We start from the raw sequence: 18138 nt of genomic DNA on the forward strand, positions 1-18138 counted from the left end.
TCAGAGTTCCCTATGCACTTCTCTGCCCTTCTAGGCATCTCCATATTACGGAGTTTTCCCTTCCTGACCACACACACACACACACACACACACACACACACACACACACACACTCCAGACCCGCAGACACCTTTGCTACACCCTATTCCCTGGGAAATATAACTCATTCTGCTTGCACAGACAATTGCGGCTTTCCTCCCAGCCATCAGCACCTTTGGGGATCCCAGAGAATACAAGTTTCCACTGCTTTACACGATGAAGTGTGCATAGTAAAGGTGCTCCCCCTGGCTGTCTGGACCCTCACATCCTCACCTCATCCTCTGTCTAGGTGGCAGACACTCTCATTCGACCTTTCCTCCAAATCCTGTTGAGAAAGAAGCAGAGACACATCCAGGGAAATATTTCTGAGCATGTTGAAATCAGAGCACAGGTGCTCTGATTTCTGGAGGCTTGGGAACATGCATTAGTGTCTCTGTCTCAGGATCAACAGCACCCCTGCAGTGCTCATGGCTGGAGCCACCTGTGGAGAGGATAGCACTGGTTCAAAAGCGGTAGTGCATCCTAAAGGTGTACACTTTGGGGCAGGCGCTCTCGTAAAGGGAGATCTAAGCAGTGTATCTTTGAGGCTGTCACGCGGCTCCTGTCAATACTTTCCAGGAGGGCCAGGAATACTGCCCATCCCAGGAGCACATGATGTGCTGAAGAGCATAGCTCCTGAGGCTGGCAGCAGACTGAGCAGGTCCAATCACAGGAGACCCTGGAAGCTCTTCTTTGGCAGAACTGAGTGGGCAAGCCTGAGCAGGTCCTCTCCAGGGACAGAGATACCCAACTTCAGGCGATCTGACCTGTGTGCTTCGGTGGGCTCTCATGGTAGCCCAGAGAAGAGGCAGCTTATTACAATATCATTTTTTAAAATTATGTATTTAGAGCTGTGCTGGGGTCTCTGTTGCTGCACGTGGACTTTCTCTACTTGCCGTGAGCAGGGGCCACTCTGCCTTGTGGTGCTCAGGCTGCTTCTTGCGGGGGCTTCTCTTGTTGCAAAGCATGGGGTCCAGGGCCTGGGGGCTCAGTAGTTGCGGCACATGCACTTAGTTGCCCCGAAGCATGTGGAATCTTCCCGTGTCCCCTGCAATCGCAGGTGGATTCCTGACCAGTTCTGACCATGCATATTGGAGGGCTGTGGGAAAGTAATTCATGACACATATGAGTTGAGTGGATGATATCTAATGTTTTCCATAAATCTCTCAGTTGATTTCATTTCCTTCTACTGAATCCCTATCCAGGATAGAGTAAAAAAAAACCCAAAAAACCAAAAAACCAAAAACAACAAACTGGATGCTGGAAATCCAAGGGGCAACTTATCTTTTGAGCAAATGTTTCATCTCTTCTACCATTAGTTATTGAATAGCAATGAAGCAACCTTTATGTTAGTTACAGGTAATGGAGCAGAGAATAATTTGCCTACAGTTTAACGAGGCGAAAATAACTAATTAATTATATTTTACTTGGAGTATTAACTACAGTTAAAGATCTTGATAAGCACAACCAGGATTTGTGAACAGTATACGGATCAGATATTACAGGAAAGTGGAAAGAAGAGAGATGTTTTCTCATACGGGCTTCATTTGCTCCCTCTTTGGAAATGAAGTCAGGAAAGTGGAAGCTGTAGAGTCTTGGAGGGCTCAGAGGAGAGACATCCAGGACACAACCTCTGGTCCGGCCCACTGATGCCCATAAGTGTGGAATTTGGGAAGGGAGTATTGTGATGGGCAGATGGAACAGGGGTGCCAGAGGCTTTTTTTTTCACTCTATGCTGGATAGGGATTCAGTAGAAGGAAATGAAATCAACTGAGAGATTTACGGAAAACATTAGATATCATCCACCCATCTCTTCTGTGTCATGAAGTCACTGAACTACTTTCCCACAGTTCTCCAATATGGATGGTCAGAACTTGGATCACTCAGAGGCCATGCGTCCAGTGCTTTTTCAGGGAGTCTATCCCTCTGGTGTCCAAAAGTCTCCCTCACCTGCTCTTATCCTGTATGGCCAATGGTTTGCCTTGCTGTATCTGGACCATGGCTGTTGGGTAGATGCTTATCTATGTTTGTCAATTTCTCTCCCAGTGTCCCTTGGATTCCTTTTTTATATTATTTTTTAAAAATTGACAAAGGAAAAATATAAAATGAATGACAATAATATCACTTGTCGTTCTTCCTGTCCTTCAGACCTCAGCAGGGGCTGGACTGGCTAGGAGATCCCCCCAGTCCTCACCCAGTGGTGACACTTCACCACATCTCTCCTCCCTGTTAGGTTCAGTTCTGGAGTTTAAGCCCAGAGGAGATCATCCTCATTGCCACTCGCTGGATGTAGCCCCACTGGAGCAGGGGGATTGGAACAGGCAGGGCTCCCCAGGGAGCCATTCCAGGCTGAATGTGGGTCTCTGTGGCAGCAAGGAAATCGCAGGATTCACTGAGACCCTATGTGAAAACAGGAGAGGAGCTGGTAAGAAAATAGGGATCAGAGAGAGAATCTCAGAAAATCAACCATTAGGAAAATCAGAGGCCCTACATTAGTAACAAAGTGATGCAATTTGTGTGGGATTTTTCAACGAGGACTCTAGTCGGGGAGGGGCAGGAAGGGACGGAAGACGGCCAAGAGGAGCCTCAGCAGGAGGAGCGGACAAGCAACCAGATGCAGGGCTAAAGCACGCTCGTTATTCAGTAACCTCGATTCTCCATCTGGCTTAGTCTGAAGATTAATCTGAATGTAGCAGCAGGGGGTGATGTGTCGGGGGCTGGGTCTGGAACCGGCTTAATCTTTCTCACAGCTCACAGAGCAACACCGAAGGGACAGACGCAGCAAGAGCTCGTCCGTGTCAGCAGAGGGCGCTCTTTGCTAACAGACGGCCCTGACTCTGGAAGCCCGCTCTGAAGGAGGAAGGCTCAGCCAGAGTAAGAAGACAATTAGCCCTTTCTCTCAGCCAGAGGGGATCCCGGGTGCCTTATTCAGAGCCGGAACAGTGGCCACCTGTGTGGTGCAACCGGCGGGACTACCCGATGCTGGAATAGTCATAGACTTGGGCTCTTGTCTGTTGCTGTGGCATTTATTTTATAAACAGGTGTTGAGTGCCATCCATGTGTTAGCTGTGAATATAGAAGAGATGGATAAAGAGGTGGTATTTTATGGTGAATAAAAGAGTGGGGTCTGAAATACGGTGCTTGGCTTAGAGACACAGGTCTGCCACTTCCTGTGTGATCCTGGGTAACGTACTTCATCTCTCTGGGCTGAGTTGTCTTCTCTAAGATGGCAAAGCTGAGAAGAGTGCTGACTCAGGGCTATTCTGGGGGTTAAATAAACTAACACAAATAAATTCTTTGAACACTGCCTGGCACACATAAGCTCCTGTTAAATGCTGGCTATTCGTCTTGTTCTCGTGAGGCTCACACTATAGTGAGTCTGTCAAAAAATATTTATAGAGCACTCTACCATATTTCAGGGAGGCTGTCAGATGCTGGGGATGGTGTGGAGAAGACAAATGTGATAGTACCTATACAGAACTTATAATCTAAATGGTAAAAAAAGAAAAAAAACACCTCATACATAAAACGGTTGAAATAGTTGGAAGGATTCTAAATGCTAGAAAGAACTATGGGGCATTGCAGAGGTGCTGCCACTCATGAGCTTGGGCCGGTCACCTCCTCTCTCTAGCCCTCAGTTTTCTTCATCTAGAAAGGGAAGGGATCAGCTGGATCAAAGGGCCTGGCTGGTGGCAGACTGGCTGCCATCATGGTGATAGTGTCCTCAAGTCCACCTGGCAGCTTGAAGCGTCCATCGTGGGGAGGCTCCACTGACTCCTTGCACATACCAGCAGCCGCTATGGTCTCCCATGATGCTTTTAGGCTGAGCATGGTCTTTCCACCCACATAGATGGGAATCCGTGACCAAGATGATCTCTAAGGTTTGTTCTTTTCTTTAAAAAAAAATTTTTATTGGAGTATAGTTGCTTTATAATGTTGTGGGTTGCTGCTGTGCAGGAATGTGAATCAGCTATATGTACACACATGTATCCTCTCTTCTCTGAATTTCCTTCCCGTTTTAGGGCAACACAGAACACTGAGTGGTTCCCTGTTCTATACGTACGGTAGGGTCTCATTAGTTCTCTCTATACATAGCACCAATAGTGTGTATATGTCAATCCCAATCTCCCAGTTCACCCCACCACCACCCCGCCCCCAAAATGCCGTTGTTACTCATGCAGGGTGTTATCTTTTGCTGTGATTTCAGTGGTGACGTGAGGTGCCCGTAGCCACAGGTTTTGTGGACATAGGCACCGTGAGTAGTGTGTCCTGGAGGACATCATAATAGAGGGCCTCTGGGTCCTGGCTGTTAGAGCTCAGCTGAAAGGGACACTGGCTGTCTGCTTCTGAGTGACAGCTGAACAATCAGCTGGGGTAGAAAGCCTTGAATGGACAAGGGCAGCTCTGGTTGTGATTTTCAGAGTTTCTGGTTGATCTGTCCCTTGTCTTAAAAACACTGTTGTCTGTATTGTCTGAACCGTCCTCACGAAGCAGCACAAAGCTCTGCAATGACATTTGTGTGAACACAAGTTGGGCAGGATGATGGCCTTTTCGCAGTGCTGGCAGTTACAGAGGACACCTAGTGTCCCCCTTTCACTCACGCAGGCTATGTATGAGCTTCTTGGAGGGGCCAGTTCTCGCCAAGATGTCTCATATGTCTGATAGATTAATTGCTTTGATCAAGTACAGGATACACGGGTAAAATCTGCTGGGGTTGCTGGTTGTTCTTAGTTATGAAAAGGAGACTATGGTGCCCACTTTTTGTTGACCCATCTCAAAGCAGCCTTGATGTTCAGATTAGATGCCCAACTGCCTAGCAAATCAGCAAATCTTCGGTTTTTTAAAAATTGAAGTATAGTTGCTTTACAATGTTGTGCCAGCGTAAATCAATGAACCTTCTGAGTGCGCACTGTGCTGGTGCCTTCTGCCCATGGTGAAAGGTGGGTTAAGGTGTAATGACAGCGATCAGGGCCAATGGACAACAGTTCTGGCCTGAGCTTGGGAAAAGTGTGTCTTCCATGTTCTCAAGAGCCTCATCACCCTATCTGCTCTTCGGACTCTCCATATGCCTACCAAGGGGTATTGGTAAACTAGGACTCACAGGGCTTCTTCCTTTTTTAAAAGATACTTTATTTTTAAATTTTAATTAATTTTTATTGGAGTGTACTTGCTTTACAGTGTTGTGTTAGTTTCTACTGTACAGCAAAATGAATCAGCCATATATATATATATATATATATATATATATATATATATATACATCCCCTCCCTTTTGGACTTCTGTAATAATGCAGTGAATTCTGCTTAATGAACTGTGGTAACCTGAATGGGAACAAACATTGTTTCCTATCCTCTTATCAACCTTCAGAGGTTTCACCAACAGAGTCCCTTACTGGAGCATTCGGTGCCTTTTATAAAGTCAAGTTCAAACTTGCCTGTCCAATGTTTCTGTGTCATTTTGCTGGTTGACCTCTGTATTTGTCAGCTCAGGATGTCATGTAGAAGACCACAGACTGGGTGGCTTAAACAATAGAAATTAATTTTGTCACAGTTCTGGAGGCTGGAAGTCCAGCAGGGTTGGTTTCTTCTGAGGTCTTTCTTCCTGACTTGAAGGTGTCACCTTCTCACGGATCCTCACAAGGCCTTTTGTCTGTGCAAACACACTCCTGGTGCCTATGCTTCTAAGGACACCAGTCATATTGGATTCAGGTCTCACACTTATGACTTCATTTAACCTCAATTACCTCCTTAAAGACCCAGTCTCCAAATACAATCACACTGGGGTTAGGGCTTCAATATATGAATGGGGAGGGACACACAATTCCGTCCATAACAGCCATAAGCACTCTGGGACTTTTTATATTTCTTTTTTTTTTTTCTCTTGCTAATCCAAAATGGTACTATCCTTTTCTTTATTTCCCACCTATTGAACTTTTACTTGCCCAGTTTATTTTTAGAAAGAAAACATTTTTTTATTTTTATTCTTTCTTTATTTTTTGACTATACCACACAGGATGCAAGATCTTAGTTCCCTGACCGGACATCAAACCCACACCCGCTGCCGTGACGCACCAAGTCTTAACCACTGGGCCACCAGGGAAGCCCCTTATTTACCCAATTTAAAGCTCCTCTACCAGCTGGGGAGACAGATCTTAGTGTGATCCCTAGCCCACCATCTCTAGCTAAAAGATTTTGAACAGTATATCTATGTCTTACTTTATATAATAGAATGTAATCTTCTTTACAGGGTTGTTCTGATGGTTGAAAGTCATAATGTTGGTAAAGTTACTCACTCAACAGGAGCATTCAGTAGGCCTCTAGGAGAACTAGTCTTAGTAATGTTATACAACTTTAATAAAATTCACCATCTGTAATGAAAGATTCTACTTATGTCAGAATACTGGCCTTAAGGAGGCATCTTTACATGGATGTGTCTGATTGTAGATTGTGAAATTCCCTCAGAGTGAAGAACTATGTCTGACTCATCTTTCTCTGTCTATACCTCAGGCCATGCATATTGTACTATTAATGCTATGATAGACATTTCATAATGACAGCTCCAAAGAGTTTGCAGTTGGTAAGTCAGTTCTGAACACTACAGTAGAAGTTTAGCACTGAAAACATTATTTTCCCTTTGAGTGTCTATTCAGCTCAATTTGCTTGCAAAGTCATATGGAAGAGGGATCTATTGAAGAATGTCTTTCGCATTCTCTCCTTTTGATAGGGAGAAGGTAGGTCTGTTCAGCACAGCTCCAGCATCTGAGAACAGAAGCCACTGGTGGTTATGGCCAGCCTGACATGCATGGGCAGCTTAAGTTAATATGACCTCCGCAAAAACTGAAAAAAAGGTGCCTTTGCAGGAGAAGTTTCCTCTACTCAGCCTCTGGTTGCTTATTTTGTCATCCATGCTAGGAAAAAGAAAGAGAGAGGGGTGTTTTGAGATTGATTTTTCTTGGCTTGCTCACTGAAACCAACTCTATGAGAGAGCAGAAGTTCTCAGGAAGATTGAGGGGTGTGGGTTAGATATCTGATCACTTGGAAGGCAGAGTTTCAATCAGCTTCCACCTTAACACACCAAAGTGTCCTTTTGTGCAGAGTGGAAGTGTCGGTGATCAGTTATGTGAGTCAAGGGCGGAGGTCCATGTCCCCCATAGGGACTGTGTTCTGCGGGTTGGAGGGGTTCAATAGCCCACTCTGCAGTTTCCATGGAGCTTGGAGCTCACAGGTCTGAGCTAGTAGGGACTACACACAGACTCCCTGATCTAAGAGAGAACCTCAGCCTCTGTGCTGATGGGAAAACTTTTCTAGGAGTGACAGTGATATAGGAAATAGGGGATACCTGTGATGAAGAGAAACTGACAGGAGCCTAGACTCAAAGATAATGACAAATGCTGTCCTTATTGATTGGAGGCAAGGAACAGCGAAGGAAAGGAATGAAGAGAAGGCCACCAGATCAAGTGGGAGAACACTGAAATCTACGACAGAAATAGGACATGAGGAAGGGAACTAATTCTGCAGAAGAGACTTTTGATTCTAGATATCTTAAGTTGGTGGTGCTAAGTGGTAAAGAGGGCTTCCCTGGTGGCTCAGACGGTAAACAATCTTCCCACAATGAGGGAGACCTGGGTTCGATCCCTGGGTTGGGAGGATCTCCTGGAGAAGGGCAACTCAGTCCAGTATTCGAGCCTGGAGAATACCATGGACAGAGGAGTCTGGCGGGCTACACTCCATAGCGTGGCACAGAGTTGGACACAACTGAAGTGACTTAACATGCCTGAGGTTGAGATGACTGAAATGCCTGAACAAAATTTCTGGTGGTGGAACAGTCCTGTAAACATGGAGCTCAGGAGAGAAGTTAGGGGATATAGATTTTTTTAAATTCTTTGCATAGAAGCTGTAGTTAAAGCTCTGATAGTGATGGGATTCTTGAGAGCAGAAAGGCTAGAGGGAAGAAGTAGCCCCTAAGAAACAACCCGTCAAAAGGACACAGAAGTCCACCAAGAAGACAGAAAACTCGAGGCTGGGGTAAGACTGAGCTCGGAGAGGCTTTAAGGGAGCTGGGGAGAGATTTGCTAGAAAGATGAGGTCACAAACCCAGTCAGTCACTGCAGAGAAGGAAAGAATGGGGAGTACTTTCAGCCTATTGTGGGCTTTCCTGGTATCTCAGCTGGTAAAGAATCTGCCTGCAATGCAGGAGACCTGGGTTCAGTCCCTGGGTTGGGAAGATCCCCTGGAGGAGGGATAAGCTACCCACTCCAGTATTCTTGGGCTTCCCTGGTGGTGCTGATGGTAAAGAATCTGCTTGCAATGTGGGAGACCTGGGTTCAGTCCCTGGGTTGGGAAGATCCCCTGGAGGAGGGCATGGCAATCCCCTCCAGTATTCTTGCCTGGAGAATCCCCATGGACAGAGGAGTCTGGCAGGCATGTCCATGGGGTCGCATGGGGTTGCAAGGAGTCAGACATGACTGAGCAACTAAGCACAGCACAGCACATCAGCCTACTGTGGTTAGATGTGAGGTGGTTATGAGTAGGCTTTAAATTGAATGAATAGGAAATTAAGTTGAGAGGAGACTTTTCATAGGTTGAGTCGTACACTCCAGAAATTCATGTGTTGAAGTCCTAGCCCCTATATCTCAGAATGTGACTGTATTTAGAGGTAGGACCTTTACAGAGGCAATTAAGTTAAAACGAGATTATTAGGGTGGGCTGCAATCCCAATGTGACTGGTGTCATAGTGGACACTTGGACACAGACACAAACAGAGAGAAGACTATATGAAGACACATGAGGACCACGGCCCTCTGCAAACCAAGGAGAGGAGCCGCAGAAGAGCCTGCCAACACTTCGATCTTGGACTTCCAGTCTCCAGAATTGTGAGGAAGTACATTCCTTTTGTTTAAGCCACCCAATCTGTGGTACTTTGTTATGGCAGTCGTAGTAAATGAGTACAAGACCAAATATAATTTACCCATCACTATCTTTCCTGGATCCAAAGAAAATCAGAATATCAGCAGCATGGAAGTTGATCACAGTGAATGCAGGCACAGTCCCTCTCGGGGCCAGAAATTAATGTGGGAACCTATAAGATCTCGAAGGAATAGTTTTCAGTTTGCCTGAATATTAGAATCACCTGGAGAGTAAAGTGAATTAAAAAAATCTTAATTCCCAGACATCATGTCAGACTCTTAAAGAACTTGGATGGGGGATCCAGGCATCCATTCCTTTTAAAGCTCCTCAGAGATTCCAAAGTACAGTCAAGATGGCACCAATGATCTTGTGAGATATGTGTCCACCACAGGTCAGGGAAACAGACAGTGTCTCTGAAACTCCCTCAGGCAGAGGAGGCCCAGCCATGCTGGGAAGTCCACAGGGCCCAGGAACTCTAAGACAGAAGACTCTTGGGTTGGCCTGAGGACTGTACTTGGAAGATCCAAGGTATGAGTAACAGTTTTAGGTGATACAGGACATACTACTTCTTCGTTCTCCAGAAAGTAGTGAACTGCCTTTTTTTTTTTTTTTTCAAAGAAATATTTATTTATTTGGCTGCACCAGGTCTTAGTTGCAGCATCCAAAATCTATTTTTTTTTCAGGACTTGGGATTGCTGACTTTTGTTGCAGCATGCAAGATCTTTAGTTGCAGCATGATGTGGGATCTAGTTCCTGGACCAGAGATTGAACCAAGACCCCCTACCTTGGGAGCGCGGAGTCAGCCACTGGACCACCACGGAAATCCCAGTGTTGAGAAGTTATCAGGAGGAAAAGCTGACAGGTGTGGATTGAGCAATAAATATATTATTTAATCTTTCCTCCAGCCTCTAGGAGAATCAATAGTTGGTGGAAAAGAAGGAGAACCAATGCTTAGTTAGGTCCGTTTGCATCTTCACATTCACGTTCAACTCATTTAACAAAATAGGAATTGACATGCCTACGTTACAGAAGACGAAGTTGAAAGGCTCTGCAGTTAGATAATTTTCCTAAAAAACACATAACTGGTAGAGTTGGATTTTGATTCCAAGTCTATCTGACTAAAAAATTTTATGATATTGCCATCATATTATGCTTCCTCCTCAGTTAGAAGGAGTGGGCTAGGATGGGAAGTGTGGTATAGACTTGTATTGTGTTCTTAAGCAGGAATTACATTTCCCAGAATTGCCCTCCCCCTGGGGACCATACTTTGCCAACAAAGGTCCACCTAGTCAAGGCTATGGTTTTTCCAGTGGTCATGTATGGATGTGAGAGTTGGACTGTGAAGAAAGCTGAGTGCAAAAGAATTGATGCTTTTGTTGGACTGCAAGGAGGTCCAACCAGTCCATTCTAAAGGAGAGCAGCCCTGGGTGTTCTTTGGAAGGAATGATGCTAAAGCTGAAACTCCAGTACTGGCCACTTCATGCGAAGAGTTGACTCATTGGAAAAGACTCTGATGCTGGGAGGGATTGGGAGCAGGAGGAGAAGGGGACGACAGAGGAGGAGAAGGGGACAACAGAGGAGGAGAAGGGGACGACAGAGGATGAGATGGCTGGATGGCATCACCGACTCGATGGACGTGAGTTTGAGTGAACTCCGGGAGCTGGTGATGGACAGGGAGGCCTGGCGTGCTGTGATTCATGGGGTCGCAAAGAGTTGGACATGACTGAGCGACAGAACTGAACTGGGGACCATATGAGATATTTTGCAAGGTTTGCAAGGTGGAAGGAAAGCAGTAGCTCTATTTTTTTTCTTTGAAAAAATTTTAAAACAAATAAATACATTTTTAAAATTAACTTTATTGGAGTATAGCTGCTTTGCAATTTCGTGTTAGTGGTAGCTGTATTCTTTGCTCACTTGGCAGGACACGGCAGCATATGAGGCCCTGTGTGGTTCTCTCTGTAGCAGCTCACTTTGCTGCTGTGGGGCAGCTGCCTGCAGCACAGCTCCTACCAAATCTCCTCCTCCTGTTCTCTGACTCCTGGGCCTAGTTCATGTTTACCTTGGTAATGAAGGGTGCTGACTTCTCCTGAAGGGTCCCTTCATCATCAAAGTGAGTGGCTTGAGATTCTGAGAGACTAATGCACAGCCCAGCTCATCCTCATAGGTTTCACTCACTTGTGCAGTTTCAGGATTGTCCTTACTGCTCCTAAAATGCCTGCTCTGTGGATTTCAGGTTGCCACACCAGACACAGAAGGCTGTTTAACCCAACCATAGATAGTTTGACCAGATCCTCAGATTTGTGTAATCCCAAATCCCTACAATAAAATTCTTTTAAAATTAAACTTATTTTTCATTATGAAAAATTTCAAACATACAAGATATATGGTTAATACTCATATTTTCACCACTTTGATTTAATTAATTAAAAATTTTTATTCTGTGTAGTGCCTAGTGGTTTTGTTTCTTTAACTGAGGCTGAATGATGCAGGAACCAAGTTGCCTAAAGCTTTTTGAGAGCTCAAAGTAGAATTACTATACTGAGAAATCTTGTCCTGGGATACCCCTTGCCTGGGCAACCTGTCAGAGGTACTGCCACATGCTCTCAAATCAGACAGTAGCTTTGGGCCACAACGGTAGAAATTACATGTCAGATCAGTGGCCTGTGGCTCATGGCCCAGAAACAGCCAACCAGTGGCAAAAAAGTGTCTCTGCCTCACTGCACTGGGTCCTGGGGCCTTTGTCAGCCCCACAGCTATATTCCCTGATGCTGTGGGTCAGAGAGAGGTTGAAGGACAGTCCTTCTCCAAAATGGGCTGAGATGTTCCCCAGGGTGACATCGTCATGATAAAACTGATACAAGATTGTGGGAGGACCTCTTCCTTTAGGCCTGGCAGTGAAGCTCCAGTGTGTCTCCTGTGTTATCCTGACTCCCAGGAGCTCTGATGGTTATCACAGAGTGAGACTCTGGAGATGACAGAGACAAAGGAGAGAAAAGGCCTCGCTGTTTCCACAAATACCCCCTCCAATCTCTCCATCTACTTGAGGGGGTTAGAGTAGGTAAACAGTTCATTCTTTTTTTTTCCCCCCTTCGATATTTATTTGTCTTGGCTGTACCCAGTCTTAGCTGCAGCACGTGGGCATGTGGGATCTAGTTCTCTGACCAGAGACGGAACCATGGCCCCCTGCTTTGGGAATGAGGAGTCTTAGCCACTGGACCACCAGGGAAGTCATAACAATTCATTCTTAGTATCTGACAACCCCAGAGTCCTGATCTTACATTCAGAGGAATCACCCCTAGAGCTCTTACGAGGAATTTCGGACAGCATTCTTCTGTGCAACGATTCTAATGTCGCATTTCCATGAGTTCCACCTGGTGATCTTCCCAGTGCCCTTCAGTACTTTATCTCCATCACCACAAGTAACATCAGTAGCACCTAGGAGCTAGCTAGATATCTCATAGGCTCTGCCAGGTAAACTAGCTACGTGTGTTCTGTAGTTTCTGGTTCTTCCTTGAAACGTTCTCATGACCCCTCTAGCGACAATAACCTTAGTTTGGAAAGTATTGGTTGAAGTGAATTAATGGAAATGTACTTCTCATAGTGACATTTACCCACCCCTTAAAAACATGGTCATGATCATTCCCAGCTGCACAGAATCACTGTCTCTCACAACACTTCACTCCCTGGAAGTATTGAGTGCTCCTTCTCAGACTATCTCTGCCTGATGTGCACCAGGAGAATTCAGGGTTCTCTTACACTGAGTAGATATGAACAAGCATCTCTCAAGCCCTTACCCCTGCGCTGGGTAAAGGATGGAATGGGACCCAGTGATCACTCTAGACTTGGGGCTCAGTAGGTGAACACAAGGTGTTACAGATTGATTTTCCAGGGAAGCAGACCCTGATATGGAAATTAACATATAGGAAACTTATAAGGGAGTGATCTCAGGATCAAAAATTACCAGAGGGAGCAAGCTTGTAAGAGGGAGCAAGCTTGTATAAAGGGAGAAGCTGAAGCTGGCTCCTCTTTTTAAAACATTGGGATATAGTTGCTTACAATATTGTGCTAGTTTCTGCTATACAACGAAGTGAATCAGCTATTTATATACACTTATCCCCTCCCTCTACACCTTCCATTCCACTGATTTAGGTTATCACCTGAGCTCTCTGTGCTACACCACAGCTTCCCACTAGCTATCCATTTAAAAAAAAAAATATTTTTAATTGAAGGATAATTGTTTTACAATGTTGTGTTGGTTTCTGCCAAATAACAACACAAATAAGTCATAACTATATATATCCCCTCCCTTTTGAACCTCCCCACATCCCACCCCTCTGAGTCATCAGAGTGCCAGGCTGGGCTCCCTGTGTTGTATAGCAACTTCCCACTAGCTATCTATTTTCCACATGGTAGTGTATATATGTCAATCCCAATCTCTCAGTTCATCTCACCCCTTCCTTTTGAAGCAACCTCCACAGAGGTCTCTGGCAACTCCTTTAAATAGCGTGGACTATGGTGTTCTCTCAAAGTGGCCTTAAGCTGGAGTGAAGGGGCCTTGCTTCTACACCCCAGTGTTGACTGGTCATTGGATACCTTACTACGGCAAAGAAAAGTGACCTTGAATACAGTGGCCGAGGCACTTTCCCAAGAGGGCTGATGACTGCAGGCTACCTGCCAGTGGCAGTCTCAGCAACTGAGGGAGTGAGTCCCCCGTTCCTGACATAGGATCTAGGCAGCGCATCACAGCATCCGTCACACAAAATCAGAGTCGATTTTAAACATGTATCTATTACCTCCTTGCTTAGGAACGCGTGATCTCCTGATACAAGAATTCATTCCAGGAACTCTGATATCCCTAGGAGGTCAGGGTGGGCAGTGACAGTGACATTGCTGGGCATGTGTTTGCGGGCTTATTGGGTAGACCTGGGGGGGATACTGAAGGACATTGATCTTCATTTGAAGGACTTTCCCAAAGATCATAAATCCCTCTTTCTTCTCACACTTCCACACTTACCTCAGGCCCAAGTGTCTCAGTGTCTCCATGATCTCACTTTCCCTCTGCTCCAGTCTGTACTCTCTCTTCTGTAATGTTCCAGTTTTGTGAGTGATAGCTCTCAGTTGTGTTCCAGCTGAGTGTTGAAAGGGTTCACTCTTCATTACCCCCACAACCTTTGTGGCCAGCTGATGGGTACCCCAACCTCATAATTACAGTAAACACATGGTGCTTTGATTGGAAGGAGCAAGGATACAGGGATATGGAGGAATTATAAACTTTGAGATTACTGGAGTATCATGATAACTTTCCCAACTTTATGCACCAATGGGAAACAGAGGACACCAGGAGGGCTGACAGGATCTATCTGCTTTCTTTTTGTTTTTTAAATTTTATTTATTTTTGGCTGTGCTGGCTTTGGTTGCTGCACGTGCTTTTCTCTAGTTGTGGTGAGTAGGGGCTACTTGTCATTGCCATGCATCAGCTTCTAGGGGATATATACATATCCTCTCCCTTTTGAGCCTCCCTCCTGCCCATCCCTCCCACCCTTCTGGGTCATCACAGAGTGCCAGGTTGGCACTTTCATCAAGAGGCTCTTTAGTTCCTCTTTGCTTTCTGCCATAAGGGCGGTATCATCTGCATATCTAAGGTTATTGATATTTCTCCTGGCAATCTTGATTCCAGCTTGTACTTCATCCAGCCTAGTGTTTCTCATGATGTAATCTGCATATAAGTTAAATAAGCTGGGTGACAATGTACAGCCTTGACATATTCCTTTCTCAATTTGGAACCAGTCTGTTGTTCATGTCTGGTTCTAATTGTTGCTTCTTGACCTGCATACAGATTTCTCAGGAGGCAGGTCAGGTGGTCTGGTTTCCTCATCTTTTTAAAGAACTTTCCACAGTTTGTTGTGATTCACACAGTCAAAGGCTTTGGTGTAGTCAATGAAGCAGATGTTTTTCTGGAATTCTCTTGTTTTTTCTATGATCCAGGGGATGTTGGCAATTTGATCTCAGGTTCTTCTGGCTTTTCTAAACCCAGCTTGAACATCTGAAAGTTCTCAGTTCATATACTGTTGAAGCCTTGCTTAGAGAATTTTGAGCATTACTTTGCTAGTGTGTGAGATGAGTGCAATTGTGCAGTAGTTTGAGCATTCTTTGGCATTGCCTTTATTTGGGATTGGAATGAAAACTGATCTTTTCCAGTCCTGTGGCCACTGCTGAGTTTCCAAATTTGCTGGCATATTGAGTGTAGTACTTTAACAGCATCTTTTAGGACTTGAAGTAGCTCAACTGGAATTCCATCACCTCCACTAGCTTTGCTCATAGTGATGCTTTCTAAGGCCCACTTGACTTCACATTCCAGGATGTCTGGCTCTAGGTGAGTGATCACACCATTGTGGTTATCTGGGTCATGAAGATCTTTTTTTGTACAGTTCTTCTGTGTACTCTTGCCACGTCTTCATATATATATGTCAGTCCTCACCTCCCAGTTAATCTTACCTCCTCCTTTAGATGCAATCTCCACAGAGGTCTCAGTCAACTCCCCTAGGTAACTTGGACTGGGGTGTTCTCTCGAAGTGGTCCTGAGCTGGAGTGAAGGGCCCCTGCTTCTATGCCCCAGTAGTGATCAGCCACTGGATACCTTACTATGGGAAAGGAAAGTGATCTTGAACACAATGGAGCGTGGGCTCTAGAGTCTGCAGATGGGCTGTAGGGTGCATGGGCTTCAGTAGTTGCAGGACTCAGGCTCACTAGTTTTAGCCCCTGGGCTCTAGAGCATAGGCTCAAGTTGCTCTGTGGCATGTGGGATCTTCCTGGATTAGGGGCATCTCCTGCACTGTCAGGCAGATTCTTTACCGCTGAGCCACCAGGGAAGCCCAGGACCTACCTGCTTTCAAGCAGAACCCTAATTCCAAGATCGAAACAGAAAAAGAGTAAACAGATATATTAGCTTCCATCTTCTCAGCTCCAGTCTGGCAGACTGGTCCCTCTGACACTGATTACATGAGTCTGGAATTATTGGTTTTCTTCCTATAGCCTGTGACATTCTCATTCCTTCTCAGACATCTCTACACCGGAGTCTTTTTTCCCCCTCTGTCCCCAGAATGTGAAGCTCCCGGGGCTTGCTTCAGTCTTTTGCCAGAAGCTCTGCCATTTTTGCAGAAGCTGGAGTGAAGTTGGGTTTCTTACAGCCAGAAGAATCTGGTGCTTGAACTACTCCATAGACTGTGTGTGTATGCGTGTGGGTGCACATGTGCACGCTCGGTTGTATCCAAATCTTTGGGACCCCATGGACTGTAGTCTGTCAGGCCCTGTCCATGGAATTTTCCGGGCAAGAATACTGGAGTGAGTTGCCATTTCCTTCTCCAAGGGATCTTCCTGACCCAGGGATCAAACCCATGTCTCTTGCGTCTCCTGCATTGATTGGCAGGCAGTTTCTTTACCACTGAGCCACCTGGGAAGCCCATAGATAACTAGTATCTGAATATATATCTATACCTATATAACTGCACCACTTTGCTGTACACCTGAAACAAACACAATATCATAAATCAACTATACTTCAATTAAAAAATTGGCAAACAGCTATTTCTTAGGGCTTCCCTGGTGGCTCAGAGGGTAAAGCGTCTGCCTACAATGCAGGAGACCTGGGTTCGATCCCTGGGTTGGGAAGATCCCTGGAGAAGGAAACGGCAACCCACTCCAGTATTCTTGCCTGGAGAATCTCATGGACAGAGGAGCCTGGTGGGCTACAGTCCATGAGGTCGCAAAGAGTCGGACACGACTGAGCAACTTCACAAAAGGCTAACAAGAGCATGATAATTAGAAAAATGGAAACAAAAGTGTCAGTAAGATCTCTCTTTATGCCCACTTGATTGGCAAGATTTAAAGGGTTAATTAATTGGCTAATTAATTTACTTATGCCAAAGATTGCTTAGTTGCAGGGTGGCTCAGTTAATAAAGCATCTGCCTGCAATGCAGGAGACCCAGTTTCAATCCCTGGGTCATGAAAATACCCTGGGAAAGGGAATGGCAACCCACTGCAGTATTCTTGCCTGGAAAATTCCAAACAGAGGAGCCTGGCAGGATACAGTCCATGAGGTTGCAAGGAGTCGGACATGACTGAGCAACTAACACTTTCACTTTTCAAAGGTTGCTTGGGATGTCAGATTAGGGAATGGTCTTGCACTTCTGGGGGCAGGAGCAATTTGGGGGACCACCTGGCATTACTTGTTGCATTAATCTCACTCTCAGATATATATTCAGAGAAATTCTCACACATGTCCTTGGTGGAACATGACAAAGGAAGTTAGTCAGTGTCTGCAGTAGAGACAAGATGGGGATAATCTATGTGTCCGTCACTGGGGGATTAGACACGGACAGTGTAGTGGAATAATGTGCAGAAGTTAGCAGCAATGAATTAGATGTACACACAGTAACGTGCATAAATTAAAAAAAAATAGCAGCAAAAGAAAAATGGAGCAACAGTATAGGCAAACAAAAAAATTAGGCTCACCACAAATAATGCATGTAAGTGAAGGTAACACATCAAATGCATCAGAATGGTTGGAGACCAAGGAATGAGAAGAGCACCTAAAGATACAAGGCTATGAGTAAAGAAAGCTAGAGAAAATAGGTATGGTCCCACTATGGGAGTGAGCCATGAGCTGAGGAGTGTGATTAACTCAGCATCCGAGGTTACAAAACAAAGAGGAAGGAAAACAAAAAGGAACCAAAAAATGAAGAAAGTAATAGGAGAAAATGTAGAGTGAAAAGGCAAATAGTTAATAAAATAAAATTTGTATCCAGTACAAAACCAAAACTCAACTATATGTTACATTAACACAACATTGTAAATCAACTGTACTTGAATAAGATAAATTTAAAGCAAAAAAAACCCCCAAAAGTCCTATATGTTATATATAACGGATATATCTAAAGGAAAGTCACTCAGAAAGTTAGAAGTGCAAGACTGGACAAAGACATATCAAGGCAGAAAACACTGAAGGAAAGTGGAAAAGGCTAAGATGTATGAGAAAGCTCTAAGCCTCATAAATCTTTGGAAGTAAATATCACGTCATCAAAATATCAATACTTAACACATGGACTGCAGGAAATGGAAGGAGAAATAAATTTAATGACAATGACAATAACAAA

Source organism: Budorcas taxicolor, chromosome 3, assembly GCF_023091745.1.
Source record: "Budorcas taxicolor isolate Tak-1 chromosome 3, Takin1.1, whole genome shotgun sequence".
Lineage (NCBI taxonomy): Eukaryota > Metazoa > Chordata > Mammalia > Artiodactyla > Bovidae > Budorcas > Budorcas taxicolor.